At 40.0% G+C, this 25,360-nt stretch overlaps 1 protein-coding gene across 4 annotated transcripts in view; it reads left to right on the top strand.

Moving 5' to 3' along the window:
* Nucleotides 1-5,713: 5,713 nt before the first annotated feature.
* The window catches only part of PLEKHG1 (pleckstrin homology and RhoGEF domain containing G1), a 125,446-nt gene continuing 105,799 nt past the window's right edge, over nucleotides 5,714-25,360 (top strand). For 2 of the 4 annotated variants that reach the window (XM_048936144.1, XM_048936142.1), the window contains exons 1-2: nucleotides 5,714-5,975; nucleotides 17,482-17,548. The gene's annotated coding sequence lies outside the window, so the exon portion shown is untranslated. The remainder of the gene's footprint in view (nucleotides 5,976-17,481; nucleotides 17,549-25,360) is intronic. The other 2 variants (XM_048936145.1, XM_048936143.1) reach the window with 1 other exon arrangement.

Below are 25,360 nucleotides of genomic sequence, written 5' to 3'. Positions count from 1 at the left end.
ATGCAGAATAAAACCAGAGTAGTTTTGTTAAATTGTTGTTCTGGCTTGATAGCATCTGATATATCACCTTCCTCTGACCAGTCTGCAGTGACTGAGCATGAGTTGTTCAATGTAATATAAACTTGCCTAAGGGCTGTGATAAATTATGCCAGCTGCCAGTGACTTGATCGGTTCTTAGCTGCTAAGAGTTCACTGAGACATGGGAAAACCTTTCCTCAAGATGCTTTTTTTCTGTGCTAGCAGCTTAGGAAGCATTGGATGCAGCCGTGGTGGGGGTTGGGATGGCTGAACAGTGGCACAGCAGCTACTTGATTTGGGACTGATGAAGCATGCTGCTTTAGATGGTGATACTGTAAAGGAGATTACAGCCCTCTCATTTCCCTCTTGCAAATCTACTCCTTTGGATCCTCTCCCTTCTGTGCCCTGAACCACCCTGTGTTGGGTGAGCATACAGACTGCCAGCTCCAGGGTCACTCTGATGGGAGCAAACCAGACAAAATAACCTTGAGCCACTTGTGCTTAAGAGACGAAACACAGTGGGAAATGTTTGGAGATCTCTGAGCATTTAGCCAGAGGCTAAATTTAGTTCACTGCTTTAAAAAAAAAAAAAAAAATCATGGCTATTACTCATTGCTCAGACGGTAGTTGAAAACAATTAGTCTAATTATTGTGGAGCACTGTGCTTTAAAAGGAGCAGCTGAACATAGAGAACCACAAGACACTCATTTAGGTGGTAGAAGCTTTTTTAATAACAAAGATGAGCCAGAAGACACTAGTGGTTATGTGTTTCAAGGAGTTTCCTTTAAGCTGAAGTGGGTTCCTGTAATCAGATGAGCCATCTGCCATCCAAGAAACCTGTATTAGCAACATTGAAAAGTAGATCTTAGTTGCTACTTAAAGAGATTCCAATGCACTCTTTATTGTGTTTCTAAGGCCTCAGACTTTATCTTGCCTTTTGTGCATGTGGACTCACCACAAAGCACAAGGAACAGAAAAAAAAAAAACCAAAAAAAAAAAACCAAAAAACAAAAAACAACTTTTTATAGGGTGTGATTTTCCAGCCCCTGAATCAAACACACAAACCAAAAACCTCCATTAGTTACATCCCCTAATACTTATTTTCCTCAATAATCAATTTAGGCTTTAAAAAAAAAAAAGCAGCTAATGTTTGCAAAACAAACACCTCCTGCATGCCCAGTAAGCCTGCCTGAACAGAGAAAAGGGAATGGTTGGGATCCTGATCCAGCCTTACTCTGAGTGCTTCTGTGTATCTTGTTGAGACAAAAAAATGGGGAAGTGCACCACAATTTGGAGGGGATGCAGTGGTTTATCTTTAACCCGGTGGCTTTAATATACAGAGTGTGGAGCTAATGGTGACTTTCTTCTATATCTAGATCAGGATGACTGGAGGCTGTACCTCTCCTCAAGTTTGAAATGAATTGCTCAGTTTTAGCCTCATGAACTAAAGTACTTCGGAGAAAATTGCTTCAGGAGGAAGAGATAAGTACTTCTCAGAGGAAGAGATAAGTACTTGTAAGACTGAAATGTTTTTTTGTTTATAAAGCTGTAAATGAAAATATTTTCAGGAATAAGCCAGCAGGAAAGTTTTCAGGAGGAAAAAGGATGAGAAATCTAGAAGGCTATTGTACAGTGTTATCCTTCAGAAAGCATAATGAAGTGGAGGTTACACTTGTGAACCATGTGTAAGAATGTGAGGCCTGAGATGACAAGGTAATCGTGCTCTTTTGAGCTTACCAGAAATGCATCCTGTGAGAGCTGCAGCTGGATTGCATGCCTTGTTATGAAATACAGTTGCATTTGTATAGGATACACTTTTCCACTACGTGGAAAAGCAACTGATCTGAAAGATGTTTACTTCAGAGTGGAAATGTTCCCAAAGAAGGAATCAAGCTCTCTTCCTAGAAAGATTAAGTGCAGCATATCTTGTTGTTTCCTTATGTTGACATTCTTCATACTTGTAAACACTAAATTTTATCATCTCACTCCCATCATTTTTGTGCAGTGTCCAAAAGCAAGTGTCATGCAGATCCATCTTGTATTTAAAGCACTGCTCAGGCAAGTGGTGGAGACACCACCCCAGAGGAGTTTGAAAAACATGGCAATGAGGGACATATCTTAGTGGGCATGGTGGTGTTGGGTTGGTTGTTGGACTTGATCTTAGAGGTCTTTTCCAACCTTAATGTTTCTGTGCTTCTATTCTATGACACTTCCATTTAAAATTCATACCCAGTTTGGGAGTAAGGCATATTGAACTTTGGAATCTCTAATCACAAGCTTTAGCAGCTACTACTGTAAAGACTTACATGTGCCTCCAGCTTTTTTCATACAGATATCAACTCAGAGGTACCGAAATACCTGCATGACACAGGCGTAAAGTAGACATGTAGCATTTTATTTGGTATTAATGAGTCAACTGGAACATCTAATTCCTGGAATCATTGAGTGCTTCTTAGCATTACTATACATGAAAGAGTAGAAGCCCTAAAAAACCCACGTTTAATAATACTGCTTTGCAAGGCAAAAAAGTGTACCTATGCCTGCCAATTAAACTGTATCGTGGGTGGAATAATTAATTTGGATGCTAGACAAGGAATACACTGCAGATGTTTTTAGGATTTAGGCTGACTGTAGAGTACATGGTTTAGGACTACATCCATTTTCCTGCCTTACATCTTTGAACATGGCATGGAGGCAGCTGCTTACCTCTCCAGATCCTCCCATAACTGTGCAGTTTGTGGTGTGTCTTTACCTTCTAAATGTGAGTGGAATGTGTTAACAAGCAGCAATTTTCTGCTTTTTTAGAGAAAAATCTTACCCCCAAATTCCAACTCAGAATACATAAATTTAAGCTTCTCCTGAAGAGAATGCTGAAATTCTTTGTAAAGCAAAGCTGAAGGGACATGGTTTTCTGTATGTTTAAAAACTTTGCTTAGGGTTTTGCTGAGTCACACCCAAAATGAGAAAAAAGTTGGCACAATGATTAGTGTGTTGCAGCACTGATGGCATAAGGAAATTCAGTGTTTGAGATAGTATGTGTAGATATATAAACATACTGGTAGATGAGCTGATTAAATTGACTTTTTAGAAGAAAGGAAAATCCCAAATGGGGAAAAAATAGGTTCCAAATCCCAGCTGTAATAAGCAAAATCCTTTTAAGTGGTATCTGAAGGAGAGTCCCAATTGCTTGTACAGAAGATATCATCTGGGTGTTGATATGGGCTCCTGAGCACAGGCAGCTCCTGCTGGGATGATGAGGTGGTGGATGGGTCTGGTTCCCATGTTACATGAGGAGAGGTCCTACGGAGATAGAGAGTTCTATGAGTGAGAGGAAACTCTGCATACTGAAAGGGCTGCAGGAGTGGGGAGCAGAGACTTGTCTGCTGTCTACGTACAAGAGCATGATCAAGGAAAAATGGGCAAACTGATAAAGCCTGGCAAACTGTGCTCTCCCGTTGTATGTACCGCAGGCATCATTACATGAGCGATACCTGAGTGAAAAGCGGACATGCCTGAAGCCTCTTTGTTATTTATGCCCAGCTTATTTGGGCCTTTTAAAAATAGTCACCTGCGTTACCTCAAGAGATAAGAATTATCACAGCCTGCCCATGTACGTAATTCCTCCAAAAAGGGGTGGTTCTCCAAATGCACTGTTTCGTATTACAGAGTTGCAAGGTCTGACCTTTAAACCTGTATCAGTCTTTCGTTTTCTGCAACAACAATTGTATTCTGTCAGTCAGTCAACACAGAACTGGAGGCATTTGGTCAGTGTGCTGGAACACTATTTTTAGTAGACGCAAACAGAAACCAGACTGGCTCTTGATCGGTCCTTTGGGGAGAAGGAGGTAAGGATGAAGAGAGAGGAAGAGGCTTCTCTTCTTGAAGATTTTTCCTGTTAGTCACAGCGCTGAGAGAAAACAAACTCCATATGGAACAGATCATGTTAGGCCTTTAAAACACATTTTCAGAGGCCGTACATTTTCTTAAAGGGACTTGGAATACCATGTGGTTTGGGGTTTTTGTTCTTGTATTTCCCATATGGAGATGCGTGTGCATTTTCGTTCATTTTAATTTGGCTCAAGTTTAAATGCACCATCCAGTAGTTTGTTTTGTCATTGTCCTTGAAAAGTCTGTTCATGAAGGAAAATGCTCCCTTCTTCCCCCAGTGTGGAAAGGTTCCAAATATGTCTCTCCCAGCTTTTTCATTGGAGAAGGGGTTTCTGTCTTTTTGTTTTGTTTTGCTTTCTCTCATTTGTGTGCAAACAAAGGCCAAATTTTTGTCCCTAGCACAAGGCCAGAGTGGTGCGCTGAGACAAGGATATCCCCATCGGATGCTGGACATTGCCATGGAGCAGTGATGCAGTGCATGAGGCTGTGGTCTCTGGCCTGGCTTAGTGAAGGTGCCAGTTGTCCAGCCCTGCTCACTGTCTCCATGTTTGCCCTAAGGAGCAGTTCTGTGAAGCGTTTTTCCAGAACGTTCTGTGGATTCTGGGCTCCCACATTCTGCCAGGATAGGGCTGGGATGGTGTATAAGGAAGGTGAGGAAGAATGGGGCTCACTCCTTACTCATAACCATGCTTTAATTGCGTGATATGAATGAATATTACCCCTGAGAAGAGCTCTCATTAAGATCCCTTAGGGCTTCTTCCTTCAGTTGATACACTGATTTATTCCCACTTACTTAATGCAAGCCTTTGTTTTGAAATGTGGCCAAAACGAATTTATAAATGTGTTGTTCTTTTAAAATTCTGCACTGAAACGTATACCATGTGGCTGGTGGGAAGGAGCTCTGAGCTTTTAAACTAATGACACGGGAACAATCCTTGCCAGAGCTTTTTTCTTTTATTTTCTGAAGGATTCTAATGAGAACAGGTAAGATGAGGGCAAATACCAAAACTTCCTCGTTTACTGAGTTACTGTTGTGCTTACTTGTTTTGACATCTGCAAATTCTGAGCTATTCCAGCCTCCCAAACTGCTTCCTATTCTATGTGCTCTATGTCAGCGTGTGTGTATGGGAAGACACCATATTACAGAACAAAAGTGAAAGAGCTTCTCTGAATGCAAAGCGCAGGACGAGGATTTATGGGAAACCATGTGTTTGGTCAAGGGTGAAAGGAATGAAGACAGCTATCTATCAAAAATTCATGGTGAATTTAAGCTACTTCTTTCTGAGTGTGCATCTTACACAATGGTAAGAAGAAATCATTTAAAAGTAATCTCAAATTCATCTTTCCAAGAAGATAGCCAGACAGGTGGCCAGGAGGCAGATGTGATCCCTAAGAACTCCCTGAACTTTCTGTTTGCGGTCAGAATGTCAGCACCCACCCGCCCCTTTCACCTTTGGGCCGTTTAAACTCCTTTGCGGGAGAGCTGACCCTTTAACACCGATACAGAGCGTGAGAAAGGCGGACGGAAAACCCACGGTGCGGCCTCGGCGGTGCCCCCTGAGCGCGGGGAAAGGGTTGAAAAGGAGGCTGAGAGTGGAGCGCTCGCTCCACACGTGAAAACAGTAGCAGATTTTTTTATTATTATTATTATTATTATTTTCCCCTCCTTTCTTCCCGGGGCTGTAATTTGACTGCTGGCTTTGGCTCGGCTCCAGGGATTAGTCCGAGCGGTTAAATCTTTCTTCCCCTTCCCCCCTTCCCCAACCTCCGGGGGAGGAGGAAAAGGGGAGCGGAGTCAGCTGCGGGCCGGGCCGGGCCTCCCCTGGGAGGGGCCGAGGCAGCGGCTCGGCTCCGTGAGCTGCATGGAGGAGGGGAGTTTCTCTGAGTCCCCTGCCCGGACGGGAGGAGGAGGAAGTCTGGAGATTAAACCGCTGCTCGGAGCCGGAGAGCACGGAGAGAGACGGGCGGCGACTACGGAGCGCTGCGAGGGAGGGAGTCTGAGTAGAAGCCCCCCCGCGGTGAGCGCGTCTGCGCCTGGATCGCAACCGGGAGGAGAAGCGGGGCTGCCGGTAAGTGCGGATCTTCGTGCCGCCGGGGGAGGAGATGGCCCCGGGGGGCTCGGCCCGGAGCGGGGCTCGGCGGTCGCTGAGGCCCCCGAGCCCCCCGGGAGCTACCGCCGGCCCGGGAGCGGCCGCTTTGCCCGCAGCCTTTGTGCGAGCCCCGCGCCTCGTTGCGGCGGGGCAGCTCTGTGCGCGCTGCTGCGAGGGGCGGCTGCCGGGATCCCGGGGTCAGGGCGAGAGAAGGGGGTATTTTGTGCACGGCTGTACTGTGTTTCTCTGACGTCTGAAGACTTTTTCGGGTCTTTTTTTGGGAGACGGGGATTGATGTACAATGAAACTGTGCGATGTTTCTGGGTTTACACGAGCATTTTGGAAAAGTCTGTTCCAAAAAACTTGGATGCTTTGGAGCGATGTTGATTGGATTGTGGTAATTGTGGCATGGAGAGGCTTAAAATATGATTGGTCTCATCTTTAAGTAATAGGAAAGTTTGTTCTTGGGTGGAAATAAAGAGGCTGGCAAAGCAGAGTGTCCTAGTGTCCACGGGAACCACTTGTGTATTGCCCTATCTCCCATCCTCACCTTTCTCTGCTTCTGCTGATTTTGTGCCGCGGTTCTTGTCTCTCTTACTGAATGAGAGGCCCTTCAGACCATTGCTGAGTTAACGCTAACAAACCTGGGGCACTCATTTCATTCTCTTCAAGCCACAGCGCTCTGAGCAGGAGGGAAAAAGTTTTGAAACAAGCTTGGAAGCCAGCTGAATGTACAGCTAACCCAGTCCTCTTCGGTTAGCTTTTGTTCTCCTTTAATTATTAATTGAGATACAGCATCAGCTGTGGCCTTGGTTTTTTCTTTTTCATGTTGTTTGCTTATAATTCAGGTATTCCTAATGCTGCCTAGAGAACCCGATGACTTGTAGGTGTTTTGGAAGCTATGTAATAAGAGCCTGCTAATAGTCTTCCTTTGCTACTGTTTCATTCTTGGAGGGAGCAATCTTTGCTGCTGGAGAGTTGTGGTTCAAATTTCCACATGCGTTTGTTGCCTGTGCCTCTAGCTAAATTTATGAAGGAATCCTTTTAGCTCATACAAAGCTAAATCTGGCAGTAGCAACTCCTGGCTATGTAATTCACTGCAGTTGGCAAGGCACAATATATAACTTCCCTGAGATTTATTTAAAACTTTTTTCCCCCCCTGTGTGTGGCATGCAGTTATCCTAATTCTGTGTGTTCTTCAGCAGCACGTATGGGGGTGCTTTGAGATGGAAACATAAGAGTTATGCTAAGGTTAGAAAATGTATTAATAGAGTGCTTGTCTTGAAAATATGAGAGGGCAGCTCAATATCAGCTTCTTAATGAATATTGGTATTGTTCTCTGGCTCGTGCAGATGCCTCGCTATTCAGCTTTGACTCCCTTCTTCTTTATGTTATAAAGCTGACAAACTGGAACGATGTGAAATTCTCTGATAACATGGTTCAGTTTTGACTCTGTGTGTTCAGTGGAATGCAGGCTTCTTCCCACAGAACTACAGAGCCCTGTGTAAACAGTATCGACCTGTGGCAGTGTGACTGAGTGCATTCATGCAAAGGCAGGCTACGGTTCTCACACTAGGTGCTAATGCATCGTTTTTCATGCTGTTTTGCCTAACCGTCTTCAAAATAGCATAAGAAGAAAATATAGGAGCCTATTCAAACTAATTTGTAAGTGGTAGTCTTGATAACATCTTGCAAAGACAGTCTTGACCTGATTTTTTTTAAGTCTAACTGCATTCAGCAGTGCAGGGTGAATGTTAACAATGAACAACTTCAGAAATCTTTATATAGTGAACTTTGTTTGCTGGGAGCTCTCATTTTCAGGACATCTGTGAATGTGTTTTCCTTCTTCCTTGGGCAGGATGTGAGAATGCAAGCTAACAATCCAGAGGCATAATCTGAGTCTGAAGGAGTTGATTGTGGAGCCTTGGTATGAACTGTGCTTAGTAGGAAAGTTTTGTAACCAATGGGGAGGTTGAGTTCTTCATACCCTTTTAGCATATATTTAGTCATTATTTATTTTATTTTTAATGTTTTATTGTGTTAAAGGTAGCAGTGTGCCAAAGGCTCCTTGAATAGCTGGCTTATATTTATTTTCCTCATAGTCAGTTGCCACTCCAGTGCTTACTTGGCAGTGCCAAATCTCTCCTCTGCCAAGCCAGGGCCACAGCTCTTGGCTGTCCCCATGGGGCTGCTGGTTGGCAGTTGGAGATGATGCTTGTCGTGGCCCATTCATGTACCTCATATCCACAAGTTCAGATACTCTGGGTCAGAAAATAATTGAAATATCCAATTTGGTGATGGAGCCATTTAGATGGTTTTCAGTTCTCAGATAGACATCTCAGATAGTTCTCAGATTAGACATCTATAAAACCATAGCAGTTCTAAATTAGCACAAAGGAGTTCATCTGATGAGCATTCCCTTTTGTATTCAGCCATGTGCTGAGAAGGGTGATTGTTGCTGTAAACAAGCGCTTTGTATTAGTTATGGCTTTAGTCCATTGCCTCCAATTTCTTAGGGGCCAAATTCAGTGCACAGATATATAACTAGGAATGATATAGAATATATAGAATATAGTGTATTTAAAAAATAGATATGCGTAGTGTCTACTGAAGACGTTTCGAGTAGTTGTGATTATGTGTGGCAGTCATCTCAGAGTGAAATGTAATTGCTGCTGGTAAGTGTGAAAAAGAGATCTTGCCACAACTTACTGGAAACAGTGTTTCCATTTTATAGTGTTAGGAGGGTAAAAACAAACAAACAAAAACAACCCAGAGAATTACTGCAGCCCTCAGCAAAGTCTGGAGTGGTAGAAGAACTTGCAGAGGTGTTGTTGAATGCTCAGCTTTGAGAACCTGCATTGCTGTGGTTATACAGAGAGCTTTAGTCTGTAGACTGCCAGTAAGGGGGAAAAAAGTGGAGAAAAGCATTATTCTTGTAAACTGAGAATGCAGAGAATGAGCATCTAGCTTCTGGTTTTCTTACCTCTTTTTAAGATGCTCTTTTCAAATTACTTCCAATAGATGTTCATTTACCTGTTGATTAGGATTCTCATTCTGGGAAACTCACTGAAAACTTTGTCACCAGTCCCGAACAGCATCTTTCCCTCCCTAAACCACAATCATGGCTCATACTTTTGTTGTAACTGAAATGTACAGGGTCCTCTCTTTGAAAGAACTGAGATTCCTTTGAGAATTTGGGACTCCAATACTTAGGGTTTTCAGAAGAACATCACAGGTTGGAATGAGTGGATAGAACTATAGACTTGAAGGGAAAGGTGGAAGCGGAGCAAGGAAGAGAAGTCTGTCTTGCTCATATTAGCAGTGATGATTGGAAGTGTGTGGTTAAGAGTACAAGAGTTGAATGTGAACAGATTAAATATTAGTTTAATAATTATTTAGTCTTTGAGTTCAAGAAATATGTGGATGTGACGCTGAGGAAGGTGGTTAGTGGGCATGATGGTGATGGGCTGCCTGTTGGAAAAGACCACTAAGATCATCAGTCCAACTTTTATGATTCTATGATTTCATCATAGGCTGAAGGAACTGGGCTTTTTCAGCCTGGAAAAGTAAAGGCTGAGAGGAGACCTCATTGCAGCCTTCTGGTATTTAAAAGGAGACTGTAAACATGAAACAAAGAAACAAACTTTTTACACGGGTAGATAGTGATAGGACAAGAGGGAATGGTTTTAAACTATAGGAAGGGAGATCTAGATTAGATGTTAGGGGGAATTTAGGAAGTTTTTTACTGAGAGGGTGGTGAGGTTTTGGAACAGACCGCCCTGAGCTTGCTTAAGGCCAGGTTGGATGAGGCTCTGAGCAATCTGATCTAGTACTTTATCTAGCAGCTGGCAACCTTGCCTGTGGCAGGGGGTTTGGGACTTGGTGATCCTTGAGGTCCTTTTCAACCCAAGCCATTCCAAGGCACTATGATAAATTAAAGTTTCTAGAAAGGCTATTTGTGTTAATCCCAATTCCAAAAGAGTGTGTGTGACAAAGTATCTCACAGTATTAAAAGTTTCTCAAGTCTTTTTAATGCTACAATTGTTTCTGGATGTGGCTGTTGGATCAAATAGGTCAACGGAGTCTGATTTTAGCAAGTCAAGTTTGAATGAGCTTGGCCTAAAATTGATTCAACTGAAAATTTGATTGCAGGTGCAGGAAAAGAGGAACCTAGTCAGGAAGCACTGGGAAAGGAAACTGAAGGAAAGGCTGCAGATAGTTATTGAGAAGACCTGAGAGAAGTAGCTGCCCAGGTAGTTACAGGTTGCTTTCAACCACTGTTGGCTGCTACCTTCTGAGGGACCTGAGTTTTGGAGTGATTACTGCCCATGCTCTCACTGATCATAATGCAGAGCCTTGCTCTGAGAATGCAGAGCAAGATTCCGGTTTAAAAATCTATCTAGAACACAAACGCAATGCCCATGACTTCATTTCTTTCTTTCTTTCCTCCACGACATGAACTCCAAAGGTCTGCTCCCTCATCCTCTGTAGGACCATGGGTAGTTGTGCTAGTGGAAATTGCACATAGATTTAATAGGTGTACTAGATAGGTATATCTTGGACTAGCAGCTGTTTCCCATTAAAACTCGTGGCGTCTAAACTGTATTAATTATCTTTAAATTATCTAAGTCTTGCTTGTCTGTTCTGTCATTGAATTTCAGGCTACAGGTGGTGCCAAGCCTCTTCCTGTAAGCATGCATTCTGTAGAAACTTGTAAGTGAGCCCTACCCAGATGTTTAAAATCTAGCTTAATGAATGTTAACATTGAGATATTTGAGCATTCTTATCCATTCAGACATTTTCAGCATCATGCCTCAGGCATTAGTATGGTGCAGTTAGTAGATACATCCTCTCACTGGAAGCACTGAGCAGAATTAAAAAGGGTGTCATGGGAACAGTTGTTGAATCACCTGCCTGCTTGCTTACTCAGAGCTGTTGTAGATAAAACCTTGATATCCAGGTCAAGAAAAAGAAGGTTGTTTAGATTGCCCTAAGGAATGTTGTCACGGACAGTGTAACAACCTGCTTCCTTCCACCATCACAGCTGACAACTTTTCAGTAATGTCATCTGGGTGTGGGCTTCAAGGTCAGCTTCTGCCTTTAATCAGCACATCTTAACAGTCTGTACCTCCTAGATTTTGTACGTAACTTGTAGCGTTCATTCTTTCACCCATGCTTCTGCTTATGTTAGGTGGTTATCTATATACGCAGGCATGTAGTCTTTGTTAACCTATAAACTCTTTTCTTACAGTATTTAACCCATCCACTACCCTACTTCTCCCATATAATTAGCCACAGTGTCTGCTTTTTACCTACCAGTATCAACTCTAGAGTAACATCATGCTTTGGGTTCTTTAACACTAACACAAAGGAAGATTCACAGTTCATTCTTTTCAAATAAAGAAATAAAGTAGTGATTATGCAAGTTTATCTTCTTTATCTCTTCAGTACACACAAAGTTTTCTACTTACTATTTAAGCTGCAACCAAGCTTACATCAACAGAAACATCATTTCAGCTTGCAAGCAAATTTGGTGCTGCTGTGATTTACGTGCTTCCTCTCATGTGGATGTGAAGCTTTGTCACTGTTTACCTCATGGTTCCTTTTCATTGTCCTGATAACATATCTTGTGTGTGGCTCAGAGTGCTGTCATGCCTTAGTACCTGAATGATGTCATTGTGGACTTCTTCCACTGCAGAAGCGCTCATTTCTCTGAAAAATGAGCAGACCTAGCATATTTGATTGGTAGGAAAAGGTGTATTTGATGATGAGTCATGATTGCACTTGGGGAAATAACTTGCCCTTATATGCTAACAGTGTAGGGTGTTTGTAATTTTTCCTTTCAGATGGTCTCTGGTAATTTTCAGTCTCCTTCGTGTTGTGTGGAACTGAAGCCACGAAACTCTGATGTGATCTACTTTGGCCCTTTTGTGCTCCTGCTGCCTGAGAAGGCTGCTGTCTATCCTGCAAGAAGGCAGGCTAACTTGCCACAGTCCTCACTGAATTAGCCTTCTACAATCCTTGCCTTATCAGGTCAGTTATGTTGTGGAGTCTGCTTACCTATTGTAGTAGGATGGTATCTTCTCTTCTATATCCTTCTCTTCCAAACTTCAAACTCTCTTATCCTTGTGAGTTTTTCCCAGATTTCTGGGAAAAAGCCATTAAATACTGAGTGTCTACCTGCAGCATCAGGTATCAGATACAATGTAGGCTTTTCAGTAAGCTATCATAGAATTTTATGAATAGTAATTGAGTGAGAGATTGTAATTTCTGAGGGCATCAATAGCCATTTACTCTCCAGGGTTTTTTCTGAACCATGTCTTATTATATGTTCCCAACGCTAAAGATGCCTGTATGCTAGGAAGGTCAGATGCAGGCAGAATTTTCTGTTGAGGGGATTTTCTGCACACTTTCCTTGTATGAATCACATTCTTATTTCATAGGGATTGCCAGCAGAAGAAACTGAATGAAAATGTAAAAAACAAACAAACAAGCAAACAAAAAAACCCAAACAAACCAAACCAAAACAAAACAAAAAAGAACCCAAACAGCTGAACAAACCCCTCGCCCTAAAAGAGACAACCTAAAACAAAAACACAATTAGCTGGTGAAACTCCAGTGATTCTTCCCAGTGATCTCCATTATTGCAGTTCGCACTTCATCACATCATCTGCAGTGTCACTCTCTTCCAGTAGCATGTGTAGTCTGCTATGCTTCCTTGATCCTGATTATACAGGACCACAGTGTCCCTTGAGTTCTTCACTTTCATGGCTAAGTTACCCATGAATAGTTCTTGTGCTGCTTTGGGCACAATGAAAATCTAGAAAATCCCACTCAGTTTGAAGAGTTTCTCTAAAATTGTGCAGCAAAGTGACCTGCCAACAAAGCACTCTTGCTGCCAAAGGCCCCTGGTGGATTAGGTTCTTGCAGCTCCCATGTCCCTCTAAAGCCACTTGTTCATTTGAAGCACTGTACAGGCACTGTCATTCCCACAAGGTCAAAGCAAAGCAGGGCAGGTACTTTTCTTCTACCTTTTGCTGGTTAAAATTTGACATGATAGGACACATATGCACTGTTGGGATATAGAGAAGGAATTTCTTCTGTGAGACATTGCATGATGTTTGGATAAGGTTGGAGCTGCATCTGCTTTGCAAGGAAGAATTCTGGAAAACCAAATCACAGATATCTGGTTTGCTGTCTTCGTAACAAAAGCTGGTTGCTAACCTTTGTCACTTGAAGAGCTGTTGCTTTGAGGCCTATTTCATCCCTCGGGAACAGCTCTTCCGTATAGAAGCATCTGCCTGTGATGCATGCACGTCGTACAGCTATTCAAGATTCCAGAGGGGTATGGATGCCAGGGTCAGCTGTATGCTTTCTTGTTGCCTCTGTCTTTTGGTGGTAACATGTCTACCCAATATACAGTTCTTTTCATTCCTTTTGTTCTTCTTTAAACTGATGGCTGTGCTGCATGAAGAGCCCTTTTCTTTAAAATGGAGGATTGGTGATGTCTGTTTTCAGATAATTGCAGAAACATGTTCTGGGTTGGCTTGTCTTACTTGTTAGTTACACACCTTGAGTCATATCAGCAATATCTGACAGGTGGGTCAGAGTCACCTGTGTATGTCAATACCTGCCGAACACAGACTTCTTTCCTAGGGCCATTTGAGGTCTTACAAGAAATGGTCTGGAGAAATTCTAGCAAAGATTAACTCTTAGCTGTTGACATTCTCATGCAACTCAGCCTTCGTGTTGCTTGCTGCTGTAAGTGGTAGGAGTGCTGCATGAACCTTAGCCTGTGCAATTAGCTTGATATATCTGGGAAAGCGTGCAGGAGACTGCATTTAGAATAAATCTGGTTTCCTGGGAAGCAGCAAATCTTCTGTCCATTCATCAGTTACATCATAAAACAAGAAGGTGCTACAGTATGTGGCCATCCCTTGATTCTACAATAGGCAAAAGAGTTTTCTTGGCCAGGAAAGTTGTGCTGTAAGTACTGGCACGTAACTCAGTAAAAATCATGCTCAATAAATTCCTAGCAGAATAGTGAAGTTCTTGAAGAACAGTTTTCAAAATTCAGAACCATATTTACTTGTTTGAGAGAACCGGTTTGTTGGAGTGAAAAGATACCATTAGTGTATTGCACAAAAGGATTGGGTTTCTCTTCTTAGGAAAACTGAAGTGAAGAATGTCTTTAAGACTTCCAAGAGAAAAGCAGTAAACTCCCTGTCCTGTTAGTGGGAAATATTTTTATTACCTTTTGTACAGAGTATGCCCAGAAAAGAGAAATTTTCATAGTCTCATAGAATGGGTTGGGTTGCAAGGGACCTCAAGGATCATCAAGCTCCAACTTTCCTGTCTCAGACAGGGCTGCCATCTAATCTAATACTAGATCTAATTATCTAATGCTAGGCCATGCTGCCCAGGGCTCCCTCCTACCTGGCCTTGAACACCTCCAGGGATGGGACATCCACAACCTCTCTGGGCAGCCTGTTCCAGCACCTCACCACTCTCATAGTAAAGAACTTCCCCCTGGAAGACATCCAACCTAAATCTTCCCTCCCTCAACTTAAAACCATTTCCCCTTGTCCTTCCATTATCAACCATTGTAAAGAACTGACTTCTCTCCTGTTTATATGCTCCCATTACATACTGAAATGCTTTAATGAGGTCATCCTGCAGCCTTCTCTTCTCCAGGCTGAACAAGCCCAGCTCCCTCAGCCTGTCTTCGTAGGGGAGATTCTTCAGCCCTCAGATCATCTTTGTGGCCCTCCTCTGGACCCTCTCCAACAGCTCTCTGTCTTTCTTGTATTGGAGGCCCCAAACCTGAACACGGTACTCCAGATGGGGACTCCAGGAAGACAGAATAGAGAGGGACGTTCCTGTCCCTGCTGGCCACCCCTCTTCTGATGGAGCCCAGGCAATTTTAAAGAATGTAAACTTTTTTTTTTCTTCAGATAATATGGAAATAATAGGATAAACAGCAATACATTGGATAATCAAGTTTTTCAAGTGAACAAGCATGTTTTTCTTGTGACAGTGCTTCTTGTGTAAAAGTGTGCAATATTCTTACACCAGTGTGTAAGAATCGTTATACTTACATTCAACTTAATTGTTCAAAAATTCACAGGATGAAAAATTTATTTTTCTTTAAGAATTTTGTCATATACTAAGATTAAACAAAGATCTGTGTTATTATTATTTTTTTTTTAAAATAAAGAAAACTGATATAAAATTTCTCCATAGCATCCTAAATCTTGAGCTTCTGTTGGTTCTTATGTGACTATAGAACCCTGCTGGAAGTTATTGATCCAAAGTCTTTGGAAGGCTGTTGGGTATTCTGTAGTTTAGAGAATAGCTCATTCCTATGGGTCAATGTTTTTATTTGGGAACTAAGAAGCTGTTGTGGATTAAACTTATCAAACCAGAGTGCTTCTAAAAATATTTAAGTTTCTTTCAGTTTTGCCTATTTTTCTGATCCGTGTGTGTAATTAAATGATCGTGGTTATTCCTATTTCTTATGTGTTGGCAGTCTGCTTTTTTCTAGGCTTAAAGAAACTACTTTCTCTAGCAATTGAAATGAAATCTTTTGCCTCTGGAGGATTGGGAATAAGGGAGCTTGCATAAACTAAATGGAAAGTAGGCTGGTAATTACAGCTCATGCTGTATTTTGATTTCACTTAATTTACAGTCTGAGGTGCAGCAAGTTAGCTGGGCATTTGAATGTTACAACTGTTGCAGTCTAATCACAGGAATGTAACAAGACTACTCAAGTATTTTATTTTTCAGATTCATAGAAGAGTTCTAGAGGTTATTCTATGTATTCACTTGCAAATGGAGAAAAACTAAATGCCGTAAATAAAACAGTAATTACAATTGTCACTAAGAAGGGTAAAAAATACACTATTTAAACTTATGAAGTTGCTTTGTAGTGTTTTATTGTGGTAAACTTAGCAATTAGATAGGGGAAAAGTGTGTTGATATTTCTTTCTATCTTTCCTTCAGTCTATTTTTTTTTTAATTAAAAAAGCATTTTTTCAGATGGAGTTGTGTTTTTGTATTTAAAAAAAAAAAAGAATTAAAAAAGAACAGCATGCTACATTAGCAAGACTGAATTGATTGTATTACTGTTTAAGTTGAAAGTAGACCAATATTTTTTGAATGGATTTTTTAAACATAAAATCTTGCCTGTTTATGGTTTGGTTCACTAGACCAAATTAACTTGGACACTCGGCTGAGATTCTATTTATTCTGGCATAGGAACAGGCATTGGGCAGAACTCCTTGGTCCCAAAAACCTGGTAATGGTGAGAGGCCTCCGTTCCCAGCCAGCTGAATGCCTGAGGTATTTTGCCATACAGGAAATCAATTGCAGATGAATGCGAACTGTTTCCACTCCAAGTACATAAACATGCCTTATGGCAATATAAAGAGAAGGAAAAAAATATACTATTTTTTTAAAATCCAGCCTTGCATTCAATAGCTACCTGAAAGTTCAGAGGAAGAACATTGATATTCTGTTTCTGTGGGTTCTTCCCTGTCACATCTGGCTGAGTCTGTAGCACAGAAATAGCGATGGAGGAAAAGAGAAGCAAATTAACCTTGAAGTGCTCCAGAAGATCCAAACATCAACCAGTGGTTTAGAGAAATGAAAATAATAAAAAAAGATCTGTGTCCAGTTTCTAGTTGATGTTTCAAGTGATACTGTGAAGCTGGGAAGGATTATAAGTTTAACTAAGGAAATGAGTTCTTTCCCTTATAAAATCAAGAAACCTGCACTTTCGAAGGCTTTAAGACAGGTTAATAACTTCTTCTAGAAAGAACTACATCACAATTCTATCAAAATAGTTGCTTTTTATTAAGTAAATATTTTCTATTAAGTAAATAGATGAAATGGTATTTATTTTTGATCCTTTGAAAGTAGCTAGATCAGATGCAGGTAGGAGACAGATCTTAAAAGATAACTAGTGGATCTGATTTGCCTAACAGATACCTGTGTGTCCTTACATTGCTCAGCAGGGAAGTGGGGGATCATTTGGACAGAGGTTTCCAGGCATTAAAGATAATTAGGTTTAAAATCTGTGCTAACAATTTCTAGAAGCAGTGAGTGCCCTGAAGCTGTCAGTGGTTAGAGCTTGGGAATTGGAGAGCACTTTCCTACTCTGCTGCAGACTTAGAGTGTAACCTTAGATAAACTGTTTCATCTAGATTTTAATGACACGTAGGTGGGGAGGTACTCGCAGGGGTGCTAATGGGATTTTCAGAATCACATTAGTGTCTAATTCCTATTGAAAATCTAATACCTTTAGTCTGTCTGAACCAGATTCAGCACATGCTATGTTTTTGTTTCGGATAGTGTTAAAGGCAAAAATGCAAAGGCAGTACTGGGGCTGTGGCTTTGAGTGTGTGGAATCTGGTGACTATGTCTTCCCCAGAGGATTAGATTTGTGCTCTATTATATCTTTTCTCTAATTCCTTAAATTTTGCAGGATGCCATAGATTGAAGAGGAGAGGAAAAGTGATTCCACTTTGCCTAACTTGACAGTGATTTCTTTGGTGAGTGCTCTAGCAGGTATATTTTATCTTTTTTTTTTTTTTTTTTTTTTTTTTTTTTTTAATTTTTATAATATTTATTCTTCTGGCTGAGCTAAATGTTGTTGGCATTCAGTGAAAATGCTCCAAATAAACCGTGAGACTGCTTGATATGCAAATCCCATGTAATACCATAAAGGCCAGAGACACTAGCCAAGATAGTGGGGTTTTTTATGTGCCTGCAAGTTTGGGTAATATAAAAATTTGGAGGCATCTAAGCAGTTGTGACAGGCTAAGACCGCAGTTTTAGTATCTGTTTCTATAACTTTTTTTTTTTTTTTTGGCTAAAGTTCTGCAGCTGAAGTTCTGCTTTTATAAAGCAGAAGTTTAAAGTTGCTTTTATTCTGCTCTTTTGGAGGTAGAAGTGGTGTTTCCATAGATAAGGAATAGTCCTATAATTAAGAAGAGTGTAACTTTTGGGAGATCTGGGACTTTCGTTTTCTGCAGAGATTTCCCATATTGCTTCTGTCATTTTGAGAACAAATTAATTTTTCTTTCCAAATTTAATTTTTTAGGAGGTTTCTTTTTTCTTTTTTTTTTTTTTTGGGGGGGGGGGGGGGGGGGACGACACTCTAAAGTTCCTGGGGGACCTGAGGAATTTGAGAGAATACAGCAAAGCAAGAGTATATATGTGAATGAAATATCTTTTGATTGGAGTAGCTGATTACATTCATTTTGATATCTAAACATCACCGTCGTTCCAGACATCTTCACAGTAGAGCTAGTTTGAGACTGCAGTAAATGTTAAAATGGCTTTGGGCAAGAAGGTCCCTTTTTCTTCATTTTTCCTCTTTTCTTACCAAACATCTCAGACCCGATGCCAACCCAAAGGAATCTTTTCTTCTCTCAGAAGAAAGCGGGCATTCAGTGATGGGCTTTGAGGGTAACTGCACAAACACTGCTATTCGGAAAAAAACTCTGTGATTTATAAATAACCTATTTTGCTCCTTCTAGATGAGGAAACTAATGCTGGACTCAGTATAGTATGGATTAATTAGAGAAAAGAAGTGAATTCTGTTAATTGCCACAGGCAACAGCGAAAATATTAATGTACTATAGTAGGAAACTAAATAAGTATCATAATATAGGACATTTAATTCATTTTTATAGTATCTATAAGTGATCCAGTTGTGATCAAATGTTTACACAGTTTCAGAAGTGCGGCAATTTTGTCCCTTTCAATATTTTGAGGCTGCATTTCTGATAGATCTTAGCATGATTGCTCAGCATCCAGCTGAAGCTTACATCTGTTAAACATTAGTGAGATCTTTCCTTTGGATCCAAGGGATAACTGTGTCTGTAAGTAGGAAACCATTTTGCAGAGGATGAGAGAGGAAAGACCGGAGATTCTTGGTATTTTATAAAAATAGCTATTTGAATTTGAATAAAGCCACACGTTTTAACATAAACAAACAAAAAATTGAGTTGACCTAAATTCAGTAAGCTAGTTGCTTGTCTTATTTGCTGATTAGTTAATTGCCAGCAATTGTTTTTCCTTCCACAAATATGGAGGGGCAAAGCGTTCCCAGGCCCCACACAGCACGTTGTTTTATTTAGCTGAAATTTATGCATATTAAAATGCACATTAAGTATTGATCTCATGACCTTAGGAAGTGAACTCTTGCACAAATTCCCCCCCCCAACCCCAGCCTTGAATTCTGTTTCATTTCATGCATTGCTTAGCCTTTATTTCTGAGCTGTAGTGATTTTAATCTGTTTTTATAATGAACAGAAAGCATAAATGAGACTGAAGACTCGAATGAATTGTCTTCTGAAAGCAGAGAAAACATTGTTTGTATCCAAGTCCTAAGAAGCAAAGGATTTCCTAAAATTCTTTGGGATACATGGCAGACAAGAACACAGTTTACAGTGTTTCAGAATATTGTTGAATCAACAAAACTGGAGTGTGTGGGAATGTTTCAACTGAAGGCATGAGCGGTTCAAGGACTAAATGAAAGATATTTAGCAAGGACTTAATATTCTTTCATTTTCCCACGAAATTAAAGTATGATGAGTGGTGTTCTGCAAAAGTAAAAGCTTAATGGTTTGGACAGATACCGCTTTTAGGGCCAAATGTTAACTCTGTACCAAGTAGCCACCAGCAATTTTGGCAACTTCTCTTCAAGTTCCAAGACTAAATATAGATGTTTTAAGAAGATTTAATCCTCAGATTTTTTTAGGGGGGTGGGACAGACAGTTTATGAAATTTGTTTATGTGTTGATATTTTCAGTTTGAATTGCAAGCAGTATGGTATGCTTTTAATGGTCTCAATGAGTTGCTGTTTAGAATATGCTAATCTTTGGGAAGAATGAATATGGACTTGAATAACTCAAAATCATGATATCTAGTGTAGTGAGGGGAAAAAATAACACATCCATATACTTGTTCAGAAGGAGTTTTGAAACACTGCATTTATGCTGTAGTTCAATACAAGTTTGAAAAACAGAAATTCATTGATCTGTGCATCTCCATTTGCTTTCTTTAGGCCAGATATGAGGACTTGAGTACGATGCGGGGTAGAAGGGATGATGCATGCCCACATATAAGCTTGTCTGTAAGTCTGTTCTATTTGTGGTATGCGATGGAGAAAAGGTGCAGAGCAAAAATAGGGGCTTAGTTGTGGTGTGAAGGCCTGTTGAAGTTTCTTATTGCAGAAAATGCCTACCAGATTATTAGTGCAGCTGCATGAGTATCCATGGGAATATTCAGGGTTTAATATAGCATACTGGATTAAAGTCTTATACTTTTAATTAAAGCTACCACTTTTTAATGAGTTTTCCCCAAACCCTTTGCTGCTGATTGCTGATACAGACCTAATATGAAGTGCATCTTTAAGGTTGCTTGCTGTTGGCAATTTTATGAAATCTCTAGTTCTACTTCACAGTTTACAGGACAGCTGACTAGCAACTGTGAAATTTAACAGAAGCCTGCACAGTTCTGACTGGGTTTCTCAAGATATTAATCCAAATAACTTATGCCAGCGACCTCCTGAAAATCTAAACCTTTAATACATATAAATTAAGTTTTGTAAAAATTGTTTTTTTTTTTTTTTTTTTAAAAAAAAGGCTTTAATTGATAAAGCATCTTTTGCAGATGCTGTCTTATTTTCTTACCAGTTCATATGTTTCAGGTTTTCAGCTGCCAAAAAGATCCTGTGAAAAGAATTGCCTGGACAAATTCAGGAATAATATAATAAGGATTTTGTATATTCTGTGGTCAAAGGATTCTTTTCCAAGTTTTTGATCTCAAGATGTTGAACAAAAATTCTCATCTCTACCCTTATTTAAAAGTCAACCCAAAAACAGGCTGCTTGCCCCTACTTTCCCCTATGCTCCCTCAAAGCAGTCAGTTCTTTCCAGCTGCCATCTCCTATTGTTGTGGTCAGATGATCAAGGAAAAGTGTATGCTTCCTTTTGTGTCCAGTAGATAGGAGTTCTTAACTGATGACTGCTGCTTTCTTTCTGACATAAAGGAAATGAATGGGCAGCAGTGATTATAGCACATCTGTTGTTTTCTGTTGAGCATCCTGTACAGCAGTGAAACTGACTTGAAGACAACTTTTTTTTTCCTGTTCAGGACTAGTTAGTAGAGGGGATATGGGTGACATGTGACAGCATTGTTCCTTTGTCACAGGTGTAGTCAGAGCAGAAAAGCAAATAATTGGGACAGAACGACTTGTTTATGTTTTACAAATAAGTATGTCTTAGAAAAAAGCCCAGTTGTTGCAAAAGCTTTGGGGATGTACTGCACTTCGGTTGCCCTGGGTAGAAAATGAGTTCTGCCTTCGTGGTGTAGTTTCTGCATGGTAGGCACTTAAGATGGTTCTTTAAATCATAAAGACATGAATGGAAGCGGGGTGCTCTCAGTGCAGCCCCTGATACTCTCTGTGAGACCCTCTGATTGTGTCTATGGGAAAGTGTTTTGCTCACTCAGCTCACAAAGTGTGTGAGAAAGCTGTTGATTGAAAGAGCTCTCTAAATTGGAGTCCTTACCACATCATTTGTTTTCCTTTATTTCTTTCTTTTGCTTTTTATTATGCTTAATTGCAGCATTTCTTGTAAGCAAGGTGCCAGTACTCTGTTTTTGCACACGCTAAATGCATTGGTACTTAAAGAGTCAGTATTTATGCTGAGTTTAGAAGGAGCTGTTTAACTAAATCTAGTGTGCTGGGTAGTGCTGCCCTCTTTCTTTGGAGTTTCTGATGATGTGTGCCTGCTAAAATTGCCTTTTGTTTTTTTCTTTCCCCCTCAATGTGTACGTGTATCTTTTTTTCCCCTATCCTTTCTTGCCATTTGACATACCAAGATCATCTTTGCCCCTTTCTTCTTGAGGATCTCCTTCAATTAACGGGGGGGTATTGAAATGTACAACTTTGTATGCCTAAGATGCTTTTTAGCTGGAGGCTTACAGCCTTTTTAGAGCTAAGCAGGTTTTTCAAATAACAGGTGCACATGTCCACTAGAGATCAGAAAAATGAGCAAGAATAAACAGTGCTGTAAATGAACATCAACATAGTTAATGATGCCATAAATCAATCATGCTGCAATTATGGCCTAGAGGTACACATGCACTTATGGTGTTGGCAAAGCAGGTATCAATGTGATCCCTTCCTTGGGTGCTACTTCTACCTGCACCCTAAACACAGACTGTGCAGAGTAATTAACTGTATGGTGGCCCAGCATAGCAAAGGTTAAACTTCTGTCATGGCTTGCTTTTTCCTGTAAGTGTGAATGGCTGTTATTTTAGAAAGCATTATTATATCAGTTCCAGCCAAATGCACTTGCATGAACTTCTGAGGAGATATTTGATGATATTCAGAACACACTTCAGAAAATTGATGTTTTCGTGTTTCTGAAAAAATGAGCTACATAAAAACAATTTTGAGTCTGTCTTTCTATCTGTTTTTCCATCTTTCTGTCTTCCCATCTTCCTTGTAGTAAATTTAGTCTTTGTGGGCCTTTTTTTTTTTTTTTTTGAATGGGGGTGCGGTGGTGTTTTGTTTGTTTTTGATAGGCTTGTCTGAGAGTAATTTAAGCAATTAAATAATCCTTTTGCTTTCTGAATGAGATATACAGAGCCACTGTTCATGCCTCCAAAGCCTTTCAAGCACTTAGCCTATCCCCACAGGATTTCGGACTTATCTTGCATCTGCTGGCAAGCATTATGTTGTAGCTAAATATTAGTCATGGTACTAGCCAAGTAATACAGGAAAACCCCATACAAATCTGTATTTGCTATATTTGCTCCTTTTTTATTTTTTAAATACTGTTCAAGGGACAGTGTTAATGTTTATGATAAGTTTTAAGAATCATAGCAGTGCCTCAGTGCAGTGTGTAGAACCATCTCTTGCAATAAACTTTTGACTATTTGTGAGACTTGGTATATTCCATTTGCTACACAGAGGTTTTCTAAAATGCACGTATTATGGAATCCAGGCTTTGGGAATGGTTGTGACATCTTTCATCCTGAGCTAAGGATGCAGTAGGTGGCTTGTAGCAGGGCAGGAGATTGTTTTACAAAGACCTGAAAGAAAGCTCTTTGTTTTGAGCATCCATGACTGTACGCTTAGAACAAAATCCTTACAAAAATACTTTTTCTTTTGGGGCAGATACTCACCAGAGCATTGTGATTCATAGCTGTTCAGTAAAAGAAACTGTAGCATGAACTTCAACCCTGAAAGAAAGATTAGCTACTGCCGTTATCAGTACAGACATCACTTTGAAGATACTGAACATCTGGTTTCCTTCTGGGAGAATTACATTTTGTCCACTTGACCCTTTGTAAAAGTAAATATTTATAATAGTTACATTTTGTAGGGATTTTTTAAAAATCTAATACATGGGGAAAAAATTCCTACTTTGCATACTTAGCTGGAGTAGCATAAGTGCAGTACCTTAAATGCTGTTTGGTTTTCTATTTGTGAGTTTCTTTTGTAATTCATAGTAATACCAGAATAGAGTCTATGCTTTCCCTTTCTTTCTTCTTTTTCCTTCCTTCCTTTTTTTTTTTTTTTTTTTTTTTTTTTTGATAAAGCATGTATCTCTTTCCTCGCTCCCTTGTTACCTCCCAAGAGTGTGTTTGTTGCCCCCACAGACATTTTAGATGCAAGGATAAATCCAGCCTGAATATTATGATTAGCACATAATAATAATTTAGAAACGTGAAGTTGCCTATTAAGTATAGTATATTTTGTATTTGAGCATCTCTGCCTTCCATGATCAAATGGAGTCTGAAGACTACTGGAGATGTGTATTCTAATCCTGTTTTCAAGGTTAAATAGAAAGCACCTGAAGTCATAGTTATTATATTTGTTTCTTCTATTTAGAAAGACAGTTTTGGAAAAAAAATACTCTTCATACACTCAGATTTAAACACTAAAATTGCTTGTTTTGTGGGAGTATAACAGTGAGTGAGTGTCCATTTTTAAAGGACACAATGTGTAGCCATTTCAGTAAAAAAAGGCTGTGTGAGATATTGCACTTGAAAAACATTAGAAAGTGAAGTCAGGATTGTTTTTTTTAGCTTTTTTTTAATATAGGACTTCACAGAACTGGCGCACATTCTCTTATCAAAATAATAATGCTATTTAAAACTGAGTCTTACATTTGGCAGGAAGTTCTATTGGTGTGTTTTTTATCCTTTTTATTTATACATATGAGTTAAAGTCTTCCAATGATTTTTCTTAAAACAAAACAAACAAACAAACAAAAAAAAACCCAGGCATTTTCAAAATTCTACATTTTATTTTTCTGTAAGATAGGAAAATAGTTGTCTGGCATTTCCTAGTATACTGATGTTTGTTTTGGGGATTTGTTTCCATAGAAGAGGTTCGTTCTTTGTTTTAATATGAACAATCTGACAAAAATGTTAGAATGGTTTGGATTGGAAGAAACCTTTAAGAACATCCATTTCCAACCCCCTGCTATAGGCAGGGACACCTCCCTCTAAACCAGGTTGCTCAAAGCCCCATCCAGCCCGTCCTTGAATGTTTCCAGGTAGGGGGCATCCACAGCCTCTCAGGGCAACCTGTTCTGGTGTCTCACCGTGCTCGCCGTACAGAATTTCTTCCTAACATCTAGCCTAAATCTACCCACTTTCAGTTTTAAACCATTTTTCCTTTGTCCCTTTGCTACATGCTCTTACAAAAAGCCCCTCCTCAGCTTTCCTGTAGGCCCCCTTCAGGTACTGGAAGGCCACTATAAGGTCTCCCTGGAGCCTTCTCTTCTCAAGGCTGAGAAGCCCGTCTTTTTTAGGTCTGAGATACATTGCTTATGTAATGGGCACCATTACTGCCTTCCTTTTTGTTGGATGTACTAATGCTAAAGGTATATTAATCTTTGGGGTGAAGTATAGCCTTCAAAAGATAGCGTGCCACTTCTAGTCTCAAAATAGAGAGCTTTTGATCAGGTGAGTTAGAGGATAGTAGAAAGTATTTGTGCCAAATCTGCATAGAATCTAACCCAAAACTTAAGAGTTTTCTGCGTTTATTTTGAGAGTAAGATCATAGTTCTAAAATTTGCCTTGTGCACCACTCTTTATGACAAATTATATTACAGCAGACTTTAAACAGGACATTATAATTTGAAAATTTATTGTCTCTCTGAAACACGTCTGGTAACACAAGATATAAAGCTATTAATTTGGATAGAACAATGAGTTCTTTATGAATTGGCAGTAGCTCATTTTAAATCTGGTCCTAAATTAGTAACGATCAAGGAAGAGTAGTCTGCAATAATGACCATCTTCAAGAGCTACTGAATCTGTAGTAATACAGT

The sequence above is a fragment of the Lagopus muta genome, chromosome 2, assembly GCF_023343835.1.
Source record: "Lagopus muta isolate bLagMut1 chromosome 2, bLagMut1 primary, whole genome shotgun sequence".
Taxonomy (NCBI): Eukaryota; Metazoa; Chordata; class Aves; order Galliformes; family Phasianidae; genus Lagopus; species Lagopus muta.
Note: the sequence above shows the minus strand (reverse complement) of the source record. Positions and strands in the feature narration are given on the sequence as shown.